This window comes from Danaus plexippus, chromosome 2 (assembly GCF_018135715.1).
Source record: "Danaus plexippus chromosome 2, MEX_DaPlex, whole genome shotgun sequence".
In the NCBI taxonomy this organism is placed as follows: Eukaryota; Metazoa; Arthropoda; class Insecta; order Lepidoptera; family Nymphalidae; genus Danaus; species Danaus plexippus.
In genome coordinates this window covers 4,216,830-4,225,056 of record NC_083537.1, presented here as the reverse complement: position 1 = coordinate 4,225,056, position 8,227 = coordinate 4,216,830, and positions in this window count along the sequence as shown.

The window sequence follows — 8,227 nt, the reverse complement described above, 5'->3', positions numbered from 1 at the left end:
ATTAGAATATAATTTAGATGAAAGTAAAAAAAAAAAAGTAGAAAATGAATAGAAAATTTAAATGAATAAAATGAAAAAATATAACACTATGTAAACACAAAGTAATAAATCGTAATTCATTACCAAACTTTTTTACTAAAGTTATAACTATTTTTCATAAAATCAAACCTATTATTTCCTTTCAGTTTTGTGTATAATAAAGGAAAGAACATTAAAAAATGATTCTCAAATATATTTTAATAAAATTAGTAAAGAGGTAAAAAGCCACTCAGAAATATTTAAAGAAGTATTATTATCTACGGACGAAAAATATTAATCAACTCAAAATAAATATAATTCATGATAAGTTTATAACACCTGGAGGAAATAACTGTGAATCGTTTAATTAGTTTGGGTTTATAAATAACCCTCATATTTCTTTGATTAATTTAAAAAGAGAATGACGGGTAGCCGTAACGAGTGAAAAATGTATATAATTTATAATATAACTTTTTTATTCTCAGTAAAATAAAGGTTGTGCTTCACTATTTGACATTCGGAAATTTGACTACGTAAACTAAGGATATTGTTTAAATTTTACCCTTTAAGTTATTGAGAAAAAATAATGTAGATTGAGAATCTCTATGCCATCGGAATTGCATTTTATTCATTAGATTGAGCTATAGTCTATAGTCTATAGTATATACGGACAGTCAGTATTTGTATGATAATATATGTATAACTTGTCCTCCATCGATGTACCTTAGAAACCTCATCGATTGTCTTTGTTATTTCACTATGACATTTTAGTTGAAACGTATGGTCATATTTGTTTGAATACCTTTCAAGTCATTAGGTATTTATTTTTACTGATACTGATACTTGAAATGTATTTTTTTTAGGTTGAATAAACTCTTAAAAGTGTAAAAATTAGCGTTCTATGATAAAGTATGCCAATTATATGTGCAGACTCGAAGATAAATGGTTAAGCACAATGTAACAAGACAAAACTAAATATTCCTCATTGAGTCTACGTTAACAAACCCACTTAAGCACTTATTAAGTTGGACTTCCAATCCACACTGTTATAACAGTTTAACTAATACGATTAAATGTTACGTGTTAGTTAAAACATGTTACAATCTCCAACATCGTAAGTTTTAAGATAAATATCAGTTAAAAGATGCCATAAATTTATACAAATAAGTCTTATTTGCATTAGAACAATTGTATTATATTTTTTAACTATAATATAGGATTTTCTAAAAGAGTTTTTGTTTTATTTTAATTTGATTAAACGTGGTCAGATATAAAAACATTTTTTTATACCTGTCTTGCACTCTGCTGTGATGGCAAATAAATGATTTCAGTTAATTATTTTTCCTATTAAGAAAATTTTAATTAGAACTCTCATTTATATCCTAAACTTATACTGTATAGTCCAGTACAATTTCAATACAAACAACATTCAATAAAAACAATATTAATTCATTAATTTATTTTCTATTTTCAACCTATCATATCATCAGAGTATCATAAAGAGGAATGAAATAGCTATTCCAAGGACAAAGAAACATTTAACGTCAAATCTCAAGGAGTGTTTCTTTGAGTAGATAATTCTGGTCTGCACATATTATTCTAATCATATTGCATACAATTAAAATGCTAAAAATAAAGTTATTGTACTGATAAATATAACTTTTAATAACATATGTTTAAACATGTTAAAGTAGTTAAGATTTTGCATAAATACCAATGATAACATTGCATATGTTTCTTGCATCTCAAACTAAGCATGATACAAAATAAACATACGGAATATCGCATGTTAGATATCTGGAACATTTGCTAGCACTCGATGTTTCGTTTACTTGTTATTTATTGCAAAATGGAACTGCGTGCAACATGCCCGTATTTATGGACCGTACGAGGTTAGATAACGATATGAGATTGTATAGAATTATAGAGATGATAACAAATTGAAAAAAATATATATCATTGGAATGATAAAATTATTTAAAAAATCAGTTACCATTAGACGACTCACAGACAGATTCGTATTAACTGATTCATTCATTCATTCATTCATAATTAAAAAAATAATAATTCATATTTATATTGACCATATATAACTATGTACTTTTCAATTTTATTGTAGCCAAAAAAAATTAATAGGTGTCTACGTTATAGCAAAGTTTGATGATGTTTGTCTTCTGTTTTTTGTTATAATTTTCTTGTTTATTACGACATAGCTGGGGCAATGTATTGAAAGGCAAAATGGTTTTACATTTAGAAATCTAGTTATATTTTACTGTATTTGTTAAATAATTAGAAGGTGAGTAGTTATTCTGCTACCATGTGATTTGTTTTACTTATATTTAATAATTTGATTGGCGAGTAATCCACTAATACTGTCTCATAAAGCGTCATCGTTCGTTATTACGCCGGGTTAAAATACTGTACTGAAAAAAAATAAAAACAATTTAAATATACTAATAAAAAAAGGTATTACTAGGCTCATTTATTTCAATTTACTAAAACTATTGTAAGCACTATTTAAAAAATAAAATGTGTTCCAGACTAATTTCATTTTGATTGCTTTTACAACGAGAAATTAAGTTGCAAAAAGTTACGTTGATGATGAAAGAAGATTTGAGCAGATCAATAAACAGAACAATAATATTAAAATTTAAACATTTTAATTAAAACAAAAGCTAAACGAGAGGAAAATTATGATCAATGATATGGTTATTATGTGGGACTCGAAAAAATATGTTTGTAAGTGTTTACAAACAGAATATATCCTACTTTAACCTATACAAAACTGATCTCTACTAATAATTCTGTCTAAACAATATAGAAACTCTTAGAGACTAAACAAAAATCCCACATTGTAAGACCAGTAGTAATTATATTAAATAACTACGAAAATTTAACCATTGAATAAAATAAAACTTCCGTATAAAAGTGTTTAACATAAGAGAAAAAGCATAAATTTAATAGAAACGTATAGAAAAAAATAAAAAGAAATTAGGGGAAAAGGTACTTTATAGAAAACGCATTTTTTTAGTTCAGGACAACAAAAGAAACCTTTTTGAGTCTCCAGACAGAGCAGTCAGTCTTAAGCCAAATGGATACCGCTTGGGTGTCCTCATTGCTCACATGCAGGATTATAATCTCGCAGTCCAGCGATAACTCTTCCTTTAAGAAAACTATTAAATCAGTTTCGTAGAAAATAACTATGACATAAGTAATTGCCTCACTGCAGTAAAGAAAAACTAATTGAGATAAAGGAACCACTTCAAGCACTCCAAACATAAACCTTTGCCATCTATGATATTAAAAAAAAAACAAGTTTATAGATAGTACTTTTCTTGCTTGTTAGGTAATGGAACTGAAAATGACGAGATGAAGGGCAATATTATTAAATAGTCAGGTCCACGAGAAACAACATGAAGAGGCCCATAACCCAACCGGACAGATTAAACAGTAAATACGGCAGGTACGAACTGGCTTACCAAAAACAAAAACATAGAAGTCAGACGAGCCTTATGAAAAATTAAACTTCAAGAGAGTCCACATGTTCAATACGTAATCAATTATACTACAAAGTGTAGGTATACTTAAATATATTTTCTTTTAATCTCAATTATGGATCCCGTCCGCAAAGTAGTTACGTCTTATTGTCAACAGTTACGTCTTAGTTTCTTTAAAATGAATTATAAATCCAAGTGGTTGAATTATGTATAAAACTGAAGCTGAACTGCGACTGGATAGTAAAGTAATTAAAAATACAACTCAATTTTGCGTTTGCTTCTTAATCTATGACTCATCACGCACACAACTGGCACACAAAGGACGCGTACTTAAATGGTAACCCTAATATAGTTACCCTATCCATGCATTTGTTGTCCTGCAAACTGCAACATAAGTAAATTTGAACAGAATGTACCAAGTCAAAACAGAATGTTCGTCAGTGCTGACATACTTTAGTTGTTACGAAGTTTGTTTACCAAACCATACGAATATACCAGTATAATTTAATGAAATATTATTTTTACGAATAAAAGTATGCGTCGTCATGAACAGAATGAATTTTACTGATTCGTTTATATAAAACTCAATAAAATAATAACGAGGTAACTGAAACTAAAGAAGTTTTAAATAATAGCTAGCGCAAGCTAATTATCAAAAAAAAAATTAATATTTAACTTTATACTTCTGTGGTACAAAAACTAAAGTATATATAGACAAAAAATTATATATATATAATTTTCATTTAAGTATTGTTTAGTTTTTCGTGTGAACGGCCATTAGTGTGTTTTAATTGATCCCTTAATGAAACTATTACAAATAGTTTGGTAATAACTTTTCTACGATAATCTTGTGTCTCAGAGGAGAGAGCATAAATAATATGAATGAAGCACGGTAAACGATTAAATTTAATGAAAACTTTTTCAATAGTTATTATTCAAGTGCTTATTATACATTTATCAAACAGTTGTGACCAGGGTTGGGACCTACTTTAATTAAATTTTTAATTTATTGAGCACTCGCTGTGCGGCTACAATAATTCTCGAGTCGCAAACTCCTATCTTTATCTAATTTAACTTGCAACTGCACTGTTAAATACTTTTCGATCCTAGGCTGAAACAACGACTACTGGCTGACCACATAGTAAATTTCTTTTATAACATTCCTTTTATTGATTCTGCACATTTCAATTATAGAAAAGAGGTCACTATGGAGTTTATATTTTCAAAAAATTACGAAGAGTTCATGAACAAATAAATGAGTCCGAATTATTAAGTGTAATGAAACTCAATGAATAAAATTAAGATGTGCCATATGAGGTTTTGAATTCTAAAGGGTATAAAACTGCTTTTAATTTATTTTCCTACTAGTTCTAGATCCTATTGCCAACTTGATGTCGAAGAGGTGAAGGTAGGTTAAAATCATTAAAAAATAAAGACGTGTAATGTGTACCTGTCCTTATTCGTATAATTAACACGTAATACTCATGAGAAATTGAAAATAATAAAAAAGTAAAATTATAAATTTAACATGAAAACAATGTCGAATTAGTACTAAAATTTCGTACATGAAATTGTCATTCGATATATATTTAGTTTTTTTATTTGATTTTATTTAATATTACAAACGTTTTTCATGGTTCTTTCACAGTTTTCAAGACGCGAAATAAACTAAATATTCCTTGATTATAGGACTTGATCCGACTTTTAGATATAAAGTTACAGAATAAATAAGTACTTACATGGCAGCAAAGCTTAAGTATGCTTCATCAGTCAAATGGATGACAAGATGGATGACGTTTCTATAACGCGGAAAAATAACATTAAATTTGTTGAGAATAAACCTTTCTTCTTTTATAAAGGAAGTGTCGTGGATAACTTACAAAAATAAAGAGAAACTTTAATACAAGGCTAGGCCAAGGAGAATGGGTGATATTAATAAATAAGAACAAATCTTAAATAATTTAATTATTTACTATCAAGATTATGTTTTAGAAAGCCAATAAAACTTGTATTACAGTTACCAAAATTTTTTTTTTTTGATTTTACAGAAGAAATGAAAGATATAGAGGCTCAAAGCGATAAATATAAAAATAAAATAATATTAACAATTCTATTTAGGAAACATTTTATGTCTTGAATTTTATAATGATAGAGTTTTTTATATCAAAGCAAATAAAAGCGGCTGTTTTGTAACCAACAAATTGTTAAAATAAGTATAAGTATAAAATGCAAGAGTTTAAGGTATTAAAGTACATACCTATTTCTCAGTGTCTTCATTAGAACACGTGAATTTGTACATATTACCTGAGAAACAAATGATCTTATGTCTGTATATCAAAATTTGTACAAAAAATTGTAAGATAATTATTTTTTTCTATTTTTAGCCCACCACAAATAATAAGTTTAAAAATTTGTATTTTTTAAATTTTTGTTTATACTTTTCACAGCAGATTTATTCTATTTAAAAATAATTTCTATGTATTATACATTTTCATGGTTTAAAAAATATATTTTTATGTATAAAACAAAATATTTGTAACCAAATCAAACCTAGAAATTTTTTAAAAATTAATCGCCCACATTGTTGCTTAACAACCCACATTATCGAAAATCTTAATTGTTAAACCCAAAAGACATAAAGACAGAAATCAGCAAACCAAGGTTCCTTTACATGTTCAGCAAAATTTGTTTATGTTTATAAGTACAAATCAATTATGAATATAGGCTAAGATAGACAAAATTCAACATTTTTCTTCCTATATTCAAAGAGAATTTTTAAGTTGAAATGTAGTAACATTTAAACAAAATTTAAATTCAATATTTCTGTATTAATTTGAATTGAATTCGAATTATAAAGTTTGATTAAAATTTTAAGTTATGGAAATCAATGCAGATAAAATATTTGAAATTATAAGGAACGTGCCCTCAAACTAGGGTAACTAAGAAACTTTGATTTAGTACACAAAGTTTCGTCAGCTGAAACTAACGAGAGATACCTTACTGCTACAAAAAGAATATATTTTATTGTTAATTTCATAGCAATAATTTTGAGAAATTCTTGATGGCGACAATATTGTTAAAAAATAAGATACTAAAACTCTTAGGTATATTCAGTGAGTTTATAAGTGAGAGCTCACACACTGGCAATTGAAAAAAAATGAGATAATACTGTTTTTTATCTACATTGACGTTTTAAAGTTTTTCAAACTCTCGAATTAAATCTCCCTTGTTAGACAAGACGTCAAACGAGAACACAATTATCTTGCGACTTCTGTAAATACTTCCTTTCACTTTAATCTAACTACTTCATTTGGATTCAAAAATCACATTTAAGCAGTCAAATCGGTTGAAACCGTCTATTTTGATATTAACTGTACAATGATGCGTTTTGTTTACAGATGTTCCTGTATTTACTAAATATTTTCAACTATTCTTTATCTTCAAACAAATACTCAATAAATATATCAGAAAGCCAGTGAAATTTAAGAATTCCACTTATATATATCATTTTATACCAATCTCCACTCCTCCACTTCTGTTCAAAGTTCTCGGACATACAATGTATAACAAACTATCTCTTTTGTTGGCAAATGAGATCTTGTATCGTTTTTGACAAAGTTTCTAATATGGTCACAGCACGGTTACAACTCTAACCAAAATGAACTAAGACTTAACATAGACTCTAAAGAAGTTGCTTTAGACTTTACCAACGTTTTTAATACTGTTGATTTTTACATTTTGATAGCCATTGTTAAGTCATCAGATATATCCTATCTCGGGGTTTACTCGCGTCGTGGATGGTCGTAAGCAGTGTCTGAAAGTTGCCAATGGTTTTTCAAATTATTCTAGACTCATCGTTGGCGTTCCAACAGGCAGTATTCTCTCTCTATTTTCATAAATTTTGTTACTAAATTTGTAACTTCATTCTATCGTGTTAACACTGATAATCTTCAAATGTAGGTACATTTTCGCTTTAATCGACAACATCAACGAAGCCTTTGAGCTCCTTTATAACTATGATTTGTTTCAAATCCGCCCTTATAATATTTTTTTTCGAATGCTCCTCAACCTTGATAAGTCACAATTAGTTTATTAGATGGCGTCAAAGAAATATGTACTAGGAATCGACTTTTTTGGCCTTCCATTTGTTTAAACAATATGCCCTAGAAATTAAGCACATTTGGTAAAAGCTCCGTTACTCCATTCTTTATTATCCTCTCGCCCTCCCTATGTCGGACACGATTACTTCTTTCTGAACTCTAACTCTAACTTTCACCAAAATCTTCGATCGTGATGTAACTATCTTTTTCTCTATTCTATTCCCCGTTCGCCAACTTACAGTAACTCTTTTGCTAAGAATCCAACAAATTGCGAAACAAAGCTACGATGACTTCTGAAATTGATCGGTTGGCTATCTTTTAACGCCGTTTAAATTATCATGATTTATAACTTGTTAACAAATTTATATATACTGTATAATGTACTATACAGCGACATCTGTCATCTGTAACAATAAACTTGCCTTGGCCTACATTCTGTGGTTTATTTTTCATTTTATTTGTATGTGTTTTATTTGTATTCAACTGAGTATCAATAAGCCACATCCATCCTGTGATGAATTTAATCCATTTTAAATATTCATTAATAATTTTTATTTAATAAATTGATATAAATATCTTGATTCATTTTAATAATAATCAATAACCTAAAAA